Here is a 15273-nt window from a genome sequence, read left to right as displayed (position 1 = left end):
CCCTTCCTGGACAGTAGAAAAGCTGTTATTACGATGAAGAAGCATTTCTCAGGAAGAAGTATCATGTTTGGTTGAAGACAGCTCCTGAGAAACAAGCGATTGGCTGACATGAGGTGAATGCTACCTTTCTTTTCTAGCCCTAGTCATTCTCCTAGGAGAGGCTCGATGAAAAAAGAGCAGGGAACTAACTGTCACTACATGACTCTATCCCCACTTCTTTTCTTAGTAGGAAACACTTTGTATTAGTTACTTTTCTGTTGCTATGATTAAAAAATGACCAAAAACTATTATTATGAAGAAAGAGTTTATTTGGCTTAGATTTCCAGACAGAATCCATATTGGGAGGGGGAGGTATGGCAGCCAGCAGCTGGAGCAGGAAGCTGAGAGATCACATCTCCAACCACAAACACAAAGCAGAGATAAAAGAACTGGAAATGGGGGCAGCTATGAACTCTCAACGCCTCCCTCAATGATGTACATCCTCCAGCAAGGCCACAAAACCTACCCAAACAGCCCAACCAACAGGGAACCAAGTGTTCAAATATTTGAGCATATGGAGGACATTTCTCATCCAAATTATCACAAGCTTAGAACAAAAGACTGAAGAGTAAGATACACAGAGCTTAGGAAATTAGACAGCATTTGTAACATTATTCAACAAATAACACTAGAATTTTAATGCCCAGCTACCACACATGCACAGGTTGTATATTGTGCCTACACAAGTGCAGGGAGATTCATTTACATTGCAGTCTACACGACCAGTGCTTTTGATATTGTGCAATGTATATACAACACCAATGTGCAATACAGGAACATACATGGCTGCTCTGCTTAAGCCAAACTTTTTACATCATTAAGCTGAGAAGGAAATTCATGGACATCTACTGATCTTAGCCTTTATATGCAAAATATTCACAACTTTCTCTAGACTAGACCTAATTCAAACTTGATTAAAACTTGTGTATGCTTTTTCTAACTCAAGTTTTCTTCCTGACACTTAGGGCTGATCTGAAATTATGTATGACTTTCCATATTCTATCATTATATTTCCATCCATGTCTGACTTTTCATTACAGTAGAGTGAGAATGATTCTCTTGTCTTTAGAGCTAAACCACATGGTATTATTATTACTATTTATGTTATTGTTGGATTTTGAAACTTGGTACATTTATTTATTGTTAAAATTAGTAAAGAGTGGCTTATGAAAGCCATGGACACTTTGCAAAGATGTGTTTCATTCTTCTTTGTGAATCTACAGCATTTAATATTTGACTATCAGGGCTGGATGTAGTGGCACACACTGTTAATTCTAGCACTCAAGAGGTAGATACAGACAGATCTCTGTGTTTGAAGTCAACTTAGTCTGCACAGCAAGTTCCAGGTTACCCAGGACTATCTCAAAACAAATGAGAAGTTTAACTGCTAAAATTATGCTGGTGTGTGTGTGTGTGTGTGTGTGTGTGTGTGTGTGTGTGTGTGTGTGTATGTGTGTGTGTGAGTTTAATTCTTATTAAAAAAGTGTTTTAGAATCTTAAAGGGTTGTGTAAGTTCATGGAAATCATACTCATGGTGTGGATGTAAATATATATTCAACAAAAATCCAGACTGGTGGGAAGATGGAGAAAATAAACTGAGGGAACATTTCAGAAGCCATAAATTAAAAAGATCCTGAGTAACTGTCTACTGAAACATGTAATTTCTCCCAGAAGAGACAGTAAATTATATCTGAAAATTTAAGTGACCCTTCCAGACTGTTAAATATTTCATAAATACAGGATTAGAGTTGCAGACATGAGCTTCTTTGTAGTAAGATCTCCTGCTCTTTAGTCCTAAGACTGACTTTCTCACTGGTCACTGCCTTCTGCAATTCTCCACACTCTCTTTACTTAACCAGAAGATTTTGGTTTTCTTGTGTGAGGATACACTACTTTAAAGAGAAGTAAAGTATTCCTTCATTGAATTACAGGGCCATTTGGGTCTCTGTGTTCCAAAGAAAAAACGCCAGTCACACAGGATTGGATAATGTTAGAATTTACTGGTGTATCTATAAGATCCAAGGGGGAATGCCGGTTGCTGGCCAACACTCAGAGGTCCACATTACCAGGAGAGCTGTATTACTTTCCTCTTGTGATTCTTGTCCTATTTCTCACTGTGGGTTGGCTTGGTCCTTGGGTTGGCTTAGTCCTTGGGTTGGCTTCCCTCGTAGCAGTAAGGAAGCTGCCAGCATCTCCGAGGGGTTCCATCTACTTTCTTCGTATCAAGTAGTGAGACAAAGAAAATCAATCTTCATCTTGACATTTATCTTGACTCTGGTAGATTACTTACAAAATGGCTCCAATTCCCAACCCCTCTATGAAATCATAACCTATTAAATCTGAGCTTCTGTTTTCTCTCAGTGTAAAATGCAGCATCTTTCCCTACCTCTGGAAGTTGTCTAGTATTATGGCTTACATTAGCCAACAGAGTATAGTAGAAATGATAAAATGCTTGTTCTGAGCCTCAAATTCAAGAGAACTTCATAGTCACTGGCTTGAAGTTCTGCCTTATACATGAGGACAAACCCTAGCTATCCTGATGGGGAATGAGAGAAGGCATGGTACAGAGATAGTCACATCAGCTGGGCCCAACCCAGACCAACCTACAGATATCCGAGCCTCAAATACAAGAGTCCTTCCTGGACAGCTGGCCACAGATCCACAGGCAAGGGCAGCTGAGAAGAGCTGCACAATCAATATGGACCTATGAGTTAACAAACTCTTACTGTTTTAAAACAGTGGTTCTCAGCCTGTAGGTCATGACCCCTTTGAGGGTCACATATCAGATATTCTGTATATCAGATATTTACATTTTTATTCATAATAGTAGCAAAATTACAGTTATGAAGTAGCAATGAAATAATTTTATGATTGGAGTCATCACAACATGAGGAACTGTATTAAAGGGCTGCAGCATTAGGAAGGTTAAGAACCACTGGTTTTTAAACATCTGAGGACTGTGGTAGTTCGTTACACGGCAACAGGTAACTGACTCATAGATTTTCTTTGATACTATTGAGTGTATGTTAAATCACAGGCTCTCCTGAAACTATTATGACAGTGGACCTGATCCATTTAATGTCTCCTTGGAGGTGTACATGGAAGCAGAAATGGAAACCTTAAAGAACAGCAAGGAACACTAGGCAGGGTATGGCAGAAATGTGAAGAGAGGAGGTTATGCAATCTTTGAAGGCATACAATCTGTTCTCCATCATTGCTTCCCCAGAGTTCCCAAGTGTATGAGGATGGGATGGGATGAATGTGCCTGAAGAGCTCCACCGGACTGAGGGACCCTAACCCAAAACAGGGCATCACAAACATCTCAGATGAGATGCTTGCTTCAAAACTGCCAATTACTGGCTGCTCTGAAGGCTCAATTACTGAAAATTCTTGTCTAATATTACTACTGTTATCATTTTTTAAATACTGACAGTTTCTATAATACACATGAAAACATACCAAATCCCATGGCTTTTGAGCTCATAAAGACTTCAAAGAAGAAAGCTGCCATATATCCTACGAGTATTCAACAGCATACAGGCCAGTAATACCCACAGCACTTTTCTCTGGAAGGTTCTGTACCAGAAAATCCTCCTGCAATGCCTAGCAATGCAAAGAAACCTCTAGCCAACTTTATTTGGAAACACTGTCAAGTGTTGCTTCAGTCTATTTCCTAAAATTTATGTTCTACTACTTTTTTCTTTAAATACACTAAACAAGGATTAAATTAATTTTAACACAATTAAATAGAAATAGAAAAAGCAAGAATACACATTGGATTCATTCTATCCCAACAGGTATAATGTGTTGTAAAAGCACCCCTCAGTATAAAATCACTACTGGATACTCCACTTCAAATAACAGATATTGACTGTGGCTGAAAAGAAACAGTGTCACCCTTCTAGTACAGGGAGAAATAATCATAGCTTTCTAGTAGCAAATTTTTTTCTTTTTGTTTCTCGGTGCTGCTCTTAGAAGCAGAGCAGGAAGGAATGTGTGTGTTCGAGAAATTGATTATGTTCTAGAACAATTTAATGGAATTTAAAAAATCATATTTGTCATCAGTCAGATTTTCAAAACTTATGGAGAGCTTGGGAAGAAAACAATGCCAAGGGATTTTGATATGAATATTGACCTGACGTACTATAAAGGACTTAACTTTAAAAATTATATGGGCTTAACTTTAAAGATTATATGTACATTCACAGACATATTCATTAAAAATTAAGGAAAACTGAGGATGGAGATATGGTTCAGCAGTTAAGAGCATTGGCTTCTTTTCCAGAGGACCTGGGTTCAGTTCCCAGAACCCACATGGTGGCTCACAACTATCTGTAACTCTAGTTTCAGGGGCCCCAAAGCCCTCTTCCAACCTCTACAAGCAATTCATACATGAGGTGCATAGACATCCATGCAGACAAAACACAAATACACATAAAAATAAATAGAGTTTAAAAATTAAAAATAAGAGAATAAGGAATATTGGATTAAACAATGGGGGAAATCAAGCAAATGTTTTGCCCTTCTCAACATTTCTCTATGAAGTGCACCACCAATGGCCCCAGTGTCACAACTGCCTGCACTATGCCCTTGCATATCTATTTTTACCTTACCTTTACCAGGTGACTGTATTTGGTCTTTTCTTTTGGACAATGGAAGAGCAATACATTTGATACAAGGAGAGTCTTAAAAAGTGTGCACATGTCTTCTCTTACTGTCTTAGATTCCTGTCACCATATTTATGTGCATAGGCTAGCCTGTTACAGTCCCATGAAGAACTCAGTCATCTCAACCTAGTGGGATTTAAACTAATAAAAATATAGAATCCATAGAATGTGGGAGAGGACATATTCTGTCTGAGTTTATTTTGGGTACAAAAGTCGGTATTGGTTGTCCCCAACTTCACAGCAGATTGCCTTAATGTGCAGGGGCTTAAAAACTAACATTTATTAACCCATACAATTTATATGATAGGTCACAAATCTGGATCAGGCTTAGCAGGGAGGTTCTTTTGGGGTCTCTCATTAAGATGTAGTCAGGGTGTCAGCTGAAGGTCTGACTAGGGTAGAATGATCTGTTTCTAAGATGACTCCCCCAAATGCTAGTACCAAATGTTGTGACCTGATAACTAGAAAGTCACCTTGGTCATTTAGTGAGATACCCTAAGGTTATATGGATGCTTGCCCCCAGAGCACCTTTTCAGATAAAGAATCAGAGATAGACTAGAAGACAGGTTAAGCAAGCTTTAATGAAAGGAAAATACAGTAAGAAGTTAGAGTACCATACAGAGCGTAAGGCAGTTTAGACCAGGAAAAGAAAATAGAGCTGGTTGCAACAAGTCTTCATGGCCAGAACCTTTTATTGAAGTGGACATAAAGACTGTATACTTCCCTGGATGACCTGAGCCTTGGGCAAGAAAACTGTGCTTCACTCTTCCAACCAACCATGGAAGAAATAGTCGAATGCATTCTATCACCGTTGGCCTAAACTTTGCAATCAATTACGAGTTCTATGTGGCCACAAACTCAAAGTGAATGTCTGCAATATATTTATCACCATGAATTTCTTTCAGTTTTATTCAGCTTTGAGTTAAGATGGCACAGCTAGTTTGATTTCCTGTAGTTGGTTTACTCTTAAGTTCTGAGGCTAGTTTAGGAACCTGACCTGCTGCTTTGGTTTAATTTTAACTGAGCAGTAATAAGCAGTTTAAAAACTGTTCGCCAAAATATTAGCATTTCAAAGTTTTACACTGTGTCTTTGAGAATCCGACTTCTCTCCCAATTCCTGGATGCCTTGCCTGGTCAACACCCTCATGCATTTTTTGGCTGTTGGCAGAGGTCTCAATTCCACACACTATTTACATCTTTTCGTAGGAAAATTACCTTAGTCCTTTTGTGAGGATGGCTGCTGGTTTTCCATAAGTGTGAAAAACCCCAAAAATGCAAAGCACAAGTTATGGTATCTTGTTTGACAATTGTTAAAGTAACGCATAATTATCACATGATAGCCTATTAATTTCCCAATTTAGAACATTCACTGTGCAGGAAATCACATAGCAGTATGAATCTAAAGGCACGGGGATCATCCCCTGCAGGCCATCTGGGAGAGGGGGCTGCTAGAATACCTTGTAGATTTGATCTGCAAGTAAAACATGAGAACTTTGTGTTTCCTCCTATGTCAGTCTCCAATATTACCTGAATATGTGCCAGACCTTACTAGGTTTGATTTCTCAAGGACTGCCACTTTGACACCTTGTTCTGAAGTTCTAGACCCAGTGGCTACTATAAGCAAATAACAGGATTCAGACCTTCCCTTTCTTCCATCTCTCTGACACCCACTAGCTTTGTCAGAAGCCTCTGTCTCAATGTTAAGTTCTTGGTAACTTCTTGGTCTGCAACAGTGCCTCTCTTGCCTCACAGGTTCACATGGCTATTTCTGGATAGCCCTTCCATGGGCTCTTCTTTCCGCTGATACTGCTCCATTGGTAGCTGCACTCCACCCCAACAGGACTCAAATGGCCAAAGGGCTCATTCTGTCACTGCCTAATTTCTTCTCTAAGCTCTAATGCCATCTATCTAGCCAAATGAAAGGAATATTTCCTCACGTGTGTGTGTGTGTGTGTGTGTGTGTGTGTGTGTGTGTGTGTGTGTCTATGTATGTGTGTACCTTTGTCTGTCTGTCTGTGTGTATCTGTGTGTCTATGTATGTGTCTATGTGTGTATCTTTGTGTGTGTATGTGTGTGTCTGTGTACATGTGTGTCTGTGTGGGTGTGTGTCTGTGTGTGTGTGTGTGTGTGTGTATCTGTGTGTCTATGTACATGTCTATGTGTGTGTCTCTGTGTGTGCATGTGTGTGTCTGTGTACGTGTGTGTTTGTATGCTGTTGTTGATTTACTTTCCTAGGAAGACATAAAAACAAAAATGCATCTATTCACCCTATGAGAAGAAAAGGAATCCTTGAATGTGTGAAGTCCTGAGTGTGTGTGTAGTGTTGACAGGAGCTGGCCATGCCAAAACCTTCCTCCAGCCTGAGTGTGAATGTTGATAGTGTGTGCTGAAAATGTCCATTGTTGTTTCCTCAAGGCTGCTCAACCTGGCAGATATTTAAGGCCTAAAGACTGCTCCCCTACAGAGAGAGACTGCTCCCCTACAGAGAGAGACTGCTCCCCTACAGAGAAAAACTGCTCCCACTGAGATTAGCTAGACCTCCCTCCTTGATCCAGCTGTATACCTGCCCCCTTCCTCAAATTTTTGCAATAACCCCACCTCCCTGATCAACTGTATGTAACACACACACTGAAGTTTTGGGGTTTTGTGTCTACTCCATCAGAGAGCCCAGTCCACCTGATCCCAGCTTTTCCTTGTCCATGTTTCTGTGGCTTCTTAACATCTGTTATTTCTTTAGTTTCTCACTGCTCCTAGTCAGGGTTCCAGGACCCTTGCAGCCATGTAAGGCTGTGGCATCACCTCAACTAGAGAAAGAGCTGAAAGACCAAAGAATTTCATTGAGTTCAGCCTGGCAAATGAAGGAGCCTCTCGGGCTCCTCACAGAAACATGGGTGACTCCCAAACAGCAGCACTGCTGACAGATCCCAAACTCAGCCAAATTTCACTCTCTTATGCACTCCAGCATTTCCAGGATTATACATAACTGGGCAGGACAGAGTGGTAACTTAAGTCTCCAGGTGATGGGCTTAGTTCCCCTTCTCTCCATCCACAAGGCAATGCCAATAGTGTCACTTCCATTGTCACATATAGAGCTACCTGCTATATATTGCTTATTTTGCTGTCACAACAGCAGACCACAGTTTCCTGTAAGTCATTACAGTACCAAAATGGCAACATGATATTAAGCATAGAGGAAACACACACTAAAATGGTGTGTGTGTGTATGTGTGTGCACATGAATCCACATATGTGCATTTGAATATGCATGTGCATTTGTGTATGTGTGTGCATATGTGTATGCATGTATGTTTGTACATGTGTATGTGCCCTTGCTTCTGTGTGTGTGTATTTGTGTACACTTGACTCCATTTCCTTTTCCTGGAAATACATATTTTGTATTTGATCACAGGTTTGCCCTTTTAGTTTTTCTAGTTCTATGCATAACATTTGCTACTACTCAGGAACTGGGGAGGTATGAAGCAATTGCATGTACACCCATTCACTGCACTGCATTTTCCTGACCTAATGATGATCCTGGAGTACATTTCTTGGGTGCTTCATGAAAAGCATGTCTGGATACCAGGAGAGTTGTTTCAGCTAAGAGATAACGCAGGGAGGGCTACAGTGCAGCAAGAGGAGAGGTGGAAAAATGCACAGATTGGAGATCTATTTTGAATATTAAAACAGAAAGATTTACTAATAGATTAGATATGGGAATTGATGAAAAAAACAAGAGTCTTGCAGCTAGATCAGAAGTCATGACCTTTATTTAGAGTCTACACAGAAGCAGGTACATTCTCTTGTTATTGGTGGTGGTTTCTTTTGTTTGGTCAGGAGTAGAATTAATCAACAATTCCCTTGAAAATAGATTTTGAGAGCCAGGCGGTGGTGGCGCATGCCTTCAATCCCAGCACTCGGGAGACAGAGGTAGGCAGATCTCTGTGAGTTCGAGGCCAGCCTGGTCTACAAAGTGAGTTCCAGGAAAGGCACAAAGCTACACAGAGAAACCCTGTCTTGAAAAACAAACAAAAACAAAAACAAACAAACAAAAAAAAGAAAGTAGATTTTGAGTTGACCCTTTGGACACTTAAAAATGAAAATAGCTTTTGAGATGACCATTTGAACACTCAAATGAAGTAGCAAGAGGCATCTGAACATACAAACTTGAATTACCAAGCTGTGCTCAGCATAAAAGTATGGGTTATTATTCAATGTGTCAAAAAAAAAAACTTTGTGTCATGAATGGCAATGTCTTCATTCTGCTCACAATTCTGTGAATTAGTATTGGATGAAGATATGTGATGATCTCTGTTTCCTCATATCTGATAATACAGCTAGGAAGTAACTTGAATGGGTTGGGCAGAGACATCTGGGCCTAGAGGATCCACTTTCAATCTGTGCTCCCATTCTATGTCTTCTTACTATACTAAAGGATGGATTGAGCTGGGTATGCTGACCAGAATACAACATGTGACCACTAGGATACACAAGGGTCTCATGGTAGCTGTCTACCCCATTATCACTAATAGCTCCAGGAGTTTCTGAGGTCAAGAGTGATCATGACCTTTGATACAGTCTTTAAAGTCATAGTGCATCACCATCACTTCTGTTGGATACTATAAACCAGCAAAGTTCAAAGGAGTAGGCATTGATCCTGCTTCATATTGACAGAGTAGCAAATAATTCAGGATCATGTTTAAAACTGTCACACCTCATTCATCACTCTCTCTCTTACTAGAAAGTAAGTTCTGTGAAAAACAGATTTTTGTCTGTCTTGTCCACTACTATATCTCCGTTCATTAGACACTGTTTTTCAGATAAATAGAACAGAAGGGTTTAATATTGAAATTGAACTATGTGACATTAGTGGTCAAAAAGTCTTAGAATGACCCATGTGCAAGCTGAAGACCAAGAAATCCATTGGTATAATTCAGTCCAGGTCTTAAGGCTGAGAACATGGGGCTTTGGTATAAATACCACATGTGCACAATGTGAAGACATGAGGATAGTGGGGGTAGGGATGACCATGGCTTCAATATTCAATAGTAGAAGAATTTGGGCATCTTAGCTCAAGAAGAGAAATAGATTTTGCCTTTCTCCTCTCCCTTTTCCTTTTAGAGCTTTCAGTATATTAAATGAGCCACATTAGTGAGGGCAGATGGGTAGAGGGTTGCTTTTTTATTTGTTTTTGTTTTGTTTTTAATCATTCAATTTATCATTTCAATGATAAGATCTTCTAGAAATACTCTCACAGACATACCTAGAAACAATGTTTTACCAGGTATCTGGGTATCCCTTAATCTCGTCAAGTTGATACATGAAATTATCCATCATACCTTGGAACCAAGAAAGATGTGTATTTACTGAATGAGAAACACACAAGGGCTATACAACCATGAAAAATTATTAGGCATAAAGTAAGAGAATAAGGTTACAGAGCTCAATCACAAGTTTGCTGAACTATCCATCATTTAGAGCAGTGGTTCTCAACTTGTGGGTTGTAACCCCTTTGGCGATCACATATTAAATGTTTATGTTACGAATCATAACACTAGCAAAATTAGTTACAAAGTAGCAATGAAATAATTCTATGGTTAAGAATCATCACAACACAAGGAACTGTATTAATGGGGCACAACATTAGGAAGGTTGAGAACCACTGATTTAGGGTAGTAAAGGAGAAGGTAATATTTTCCGCATGGTGCCCCCGAGCCCCTTAATTAGGGAACATGATCACCTAGAACACACGTTTCAACCTCTGTATCATGTAGTATGTGGACGCAGCTTTCTTGGTCCCAATGGCACCAAGTTCCCTTCCTCCTATGCACAGATCATGGCACCAGGATACTCTCACATAGATATCAAAGACAATTCTTGAGTATTGGGCTACAGTGAATCAATTTGAATGTATGGGTAGTGGAAACCATGCATAAGTAGAGACACCTTGTTATTTTAGGTAAAAACAGGGGTGGAAAAAGAAAGGTTGTGAGCTCAGTACATGGGCCCAGTATCCATTAACCGCATTCCCAGGTATAGAGCTCTGTGGGGCCAAGAATTTGAAACCTGGCTTCTAGGCTGTTACAAAGAATAATCAAAACAGAATTATAAGGCATATTTTGCTCAGCAGTTTTATTAACATGACTAAGACAGCAGAACATACCTGATTAGTTTGTAAGCTTAATTTAGAACTCATAATATTTACATGTATAGTTTATAGACAGGCATTCATATGACTGTCTTGAGCACTGTAACTGTGAGGTATGGCTAAATAGAGTCTGTGCTGAAAGGCACAGAGCACTGCACTCAAAAACCAGACTATCTGAGACTCATCTCCATTGCTCCTAAACCCTTGCTGTACTTGCAATTAAAATTTGCTAAAATTAGATTATGTTGCCATCAGGGGAACTGTGTGAATGCCCTAATGAAGTCATGATCTAAACTTCCAGGCTTCTCCTAAATATGATTAACAAATATCAAGAATTTAGAATGTGTCTCTATTTAATTAGGAACTTTATGAACTGGGAACCCTCATTTAAGCAGATGAACATAAGGATCAATCCATACATTTAGGAGGATATATTATTTAAGCTTTAAAATTCAGGCTCATGAAAATCTAGTCTATGTCACACAATGCCACAGTAGAGTTGACTACAGAGGCCCCTTTGTCCATACAAGAGTCCAAAACAAACCAGGTTCACTTTGCAATTGTGTCTTCAGCTTAAGTGTTTAGAGCGGGTCCTATTAGAATCACAAATTAAATGTAACAGTTAGGTTACTTCTGCCCAGGAACTGCATCTTATTTATTAGCTCTGAAGTCCTATACCTATCTGTTTTAAGTAATTTTTAGAATGGAAATTTCCAAACACACAATGATACATTTTACAATGAAGTCCATATCTTCTTCGGGAAGTTTAGCCTATAAATCTTTGCTTTCATTTGGGCTTGAGAAGCATCTTTCTCTACACTGGAAGAAACCAGGGAGTGCATCTCTTACTTTTTATTTGTGTATCCATGTCCTTTGTGTTGTTACCTGAAGGAGATGCATGGTTCTCTCATCCTGAAGGATGGAAATGTGCTCTCTTGATGGACAACTCTAGATAATAAAAGCATTCATCCCAGTTATTGGTTTCATGATTCATGTCGGTTACTATGGTCCACCGATGACTGTACAAATGTTTTCATTGTTAACCAGAAAAGAAAGTGCTTGGGGAAGAAATGGGAATGGTGACATCAATTTAACATACACTTTCGGGGGGTAGCACAAATGACAGGGCATCAGGAAATGGTCAAATGGCTTTCCAAATGATTCTGAGAGCTGTTCACAATCAGGCATGATGTTGACAAGACAACCTCGAATAATGACCCATGAGGGACTGTGTTCTGGCCACACACAGTGATATGTCTGCCTAACCAGGGCACTGAGGCAGGAGACTGGGACACTACTGTCCCTCGTGTAAACAGAAGCCATATGACAAAACCCAGAAACTAACTCATTCTATTTAAGCTCTAAGAAGCAATTTGGTAGGTGACATTCACAACCCTACACCCTAATTTCTAGCACTGTACCACGGGGACACCATAAACTTTACCACCAACCTGACCCTTCCATATTCTTCTACCTCTTGAAGCGGTCACTTGGTTTTGAGAGAGATACTAATGCTTTTCTACAGGAAGACGTTTCCCTCATCTTGAATCTACTGATGAGTGAGGTGAGGGTCAAGCAGGATGTGGCATTGGCTGGCCACGTTCAAGAATTAGAGCTGGACGTCAGAGGTGGCTTGAGACAAAAATCATTGAGGCAAGAAGAAAAGTTATGATAGAAGATGTGGGGACACAAAAGGACCTCTTATGTGAGGCTGACTTCATTCAGCCTGGGGTAGAGTGTGTACAAGCAGTAAGCTATTTCAAGTATCTTTTGGCCTTGGGGTTCATTTGAGGCTGTCAGGAGCAAGACCTGGCTCTTCCCGGTGAACATCATACCTGGTGAAGCTCACGTACCTTTTCAGCCTCAGCATGTCTTCGGGACAGTGTTCTGTTGGAACCTGTCAGAAATGGCCTGATTTCTTGCCTGACTAGCACTTTAGACTTCCCTTTGGAAGCCCAGAAGATGAAAACCACCAATCAAGTCCTGAACAGGTCATTCAGAGCACTCTAAGCAAAAGGCTTGGCAAACCCACACACACACAAAAAAAAAATCTGTACAGGGTTTAGGTGCCAGGGCAAGAAGACCTAATAGCGCCACTTCTGCTAACCTTCAAAGCAGGGCTCTATGCCATACCCTCCCTGCCCCAAAAGCAAGCCAAGTCTTTTCTTTCAAGCTTCCGAAGGCCTCTCACCTTGGAGGAAACTGTGTGCCCTGCCATCTGATCTCTTTCCCGCTTCCACTTTCCTGCTACTTCCCCACTTTTTCTGATTTACACTTTGTGTTAGTATCCTGGAGACAAGCCTTCTCATTTTTGGAACTTTGCTGCATCAGAGGCCAAAGAACTTTGCTTATTTGGATGATGTGAATATATGGAACTAGTCATTGTTCACCTGGAAAAGTGGGCATTTCTTTGGAGCTCTGCGGAAGAGCTTGGTTCACGTGTACTGTTTTTATGCACCCTGCCTCCAAAATGAAACGTCAAGGAATGGCGAGAAAGCCCACTACAAATGGCTCAACAAACAAATCACACTTAACTAGTTTTCTAATTCATTTGTATGTTGGAATGTTAGAATACCCATTAGAGCCTGGTGTATGGGTGCACACCTTCAATCCCAGCACTCAGAAGGCAGAGGCAGGCTGGTCTACATAGTGAGTTCCAGGACAGCCAGAGTTACATAGTGAGACCCTGCCTTAAAATAAATAAACAAACAAACAAACAAATAAATAAATAAACAAACAAATAAATAAATAAAATCTATGAGAATAGATATAGCTCCCTCTGCTTGACTAGACTTTCTTGGGGCATTGTCTTTATGAGGGAACATTTTCTTCCTGTGTAGAGAACAAGGAGGGAAAAAGGAGATGGGGGCTTTAACATTCCACAACTAGGAAGAGGTTCAACCTGGAAGGTGTTCAGCTGCAGCCCCAGGTTCCCTGTCACCAGTGAATAACTTTACTGGCTATGTGGTTCTCCTTCATACCAAATGCCATTACCAACCTAAATAACACCTACAGCCATGGACTTCTGACAAAGAGGAACAGCACTAATTAAATGGGAACAAATTTTAACTCTCCATCATGGTTCTATTTTGGTGTTGAATATGACCCACCCACTGAGCTTTCTATGTCAGACACTGTGGGTTAGGCAGGGCATCCTGAGGAAATCAAGTAATGAGTACAAGAAGCCCCAGGTAAGTAGCTATTGAAGGTTTCTTGGCAACTAGAGTCCCTAACTTCTCCCTCCCCACGCCAAGCCTTTATCCATTCCCTCTCACAGCAATGACTGGGTGGGCTGTTAGACTGAAGTACCACACCTTTCCTTCTGACTCTGAGTCAGAACTCAGAGTGTCCCCATCATCCTGCACCTGGATGAAGACCAGGGAACACCTGCAGTCTTCAGGGAACAATGCTATAAATAAAGATGGACAGAGAAACACAAGAGAACTCCTATTTGTCTTCACAATGCCTTGCTTTGCTAGGGTCTGGCTTCTTGAGTAAGACTGAACAGTGAGATCAACAGGGCCACAGTTGAAAGTGAAGTTGTGACTAGAAAAAAAATAATACCTCTAAGGTGTGCATTGACTTCAGGTGAAACAGGGATCTGACTGTGATGGAAAACTTCACCTGGAGGGTAAGGACTGAGAAGAGTCTCTTCTTAGCAGAGCCAACTAGCCACTTGGAGAGGAAAACATGCCACACTGGTGTTTGGGGAACTGATTCCATGAGTGTGGTGGAAACTTTCCCTTTTCCCTATCAGTTCTTCATGACTACTAAAAATTTTAGTGCAAATAATGTCTGTGTGTAGTTCTATGTGTTATGTGATCAGAAGGACCACAGAATCCATTGATAGGTTTCTTTAAGACCTAGGTCAAATCCTGAGTCCCACTGACTATCCCACGGCCCAACAAGTCAGCTTGTTCTTAATCCACAACCCTGGTCTTGTGACTCTGACACAGCATTCCTCAGTAAGGAGTAGGGCACTTAATTCCCTACATGCATCTCAATGGCCTTGTAACCAGCTTTGACCAATGGAATGCGGTAGAAGTGATGATGTATAAGTTGTGAGCCCAAGTCTTGAGAGATGAGGCATGTTTCCTGCTGTCGTGGGTCATTTTCTTGAGCCATGAGAATGATCTGGGGTGGTGGACTGTAGGAGGATGACAAATAAAGCAGAGCTGCCTTAGGCCACATTGGGGGCTCTCAACTTGTCAGGAGCTTTGGAATTCTGACCACGCCTCTCAGATCCCTCTAAATCAGATTCCCTCTTTCCACTGCCTAAATGTCAATCTCTGGAGAATGAATTCCTCAGAGGGTTCTTCTACAAGAGAGCAGAAAATCTAATCCTCAAGGAACAACAGGGGGAGGGGAATTCACTTCCAGATGTTAGTGGCCCTGGGAAAAAGGTCCTGACCCTGGCTGGAG

At 40.7% G+C, this 15273-nt stretch overlaps 1 pseudogene; it reads right to left on the bottom strand.

The window, feature by feature from the left end:
- The window catches only part of LOC128100987 (40S ribosomal protein S26-like), a 49830-nt pseudogene extending 34788 nt beyond the window's left edge, over positions 1-15042 (bottom strand).
- Positions 15043-15273: the final 231 nt, after the last annotated feature.

Source organism: Peromyscus californicus, unplaced genomic scaffold (assembly GCF_007827085.1).
Source record: "Peromyscus californicus insignis strain IS unplaced genomic scaffold, ASM782708v3 Scaffold_7__1_contigs__length_154581171, whole genome shotgun sequence".
Classification (NCBI taxonomy): Eukaryota; Metazoa; Chordata; class Mammalia; order Rodentia; family Cricetidae; genus Peromyscus; species Peromyscus californicus.
The sequence above is the reverse complement of the archived record's forward strand: the minus strand, read 5'-3'. Positions and strand labels throughout refer to the sequence as shown.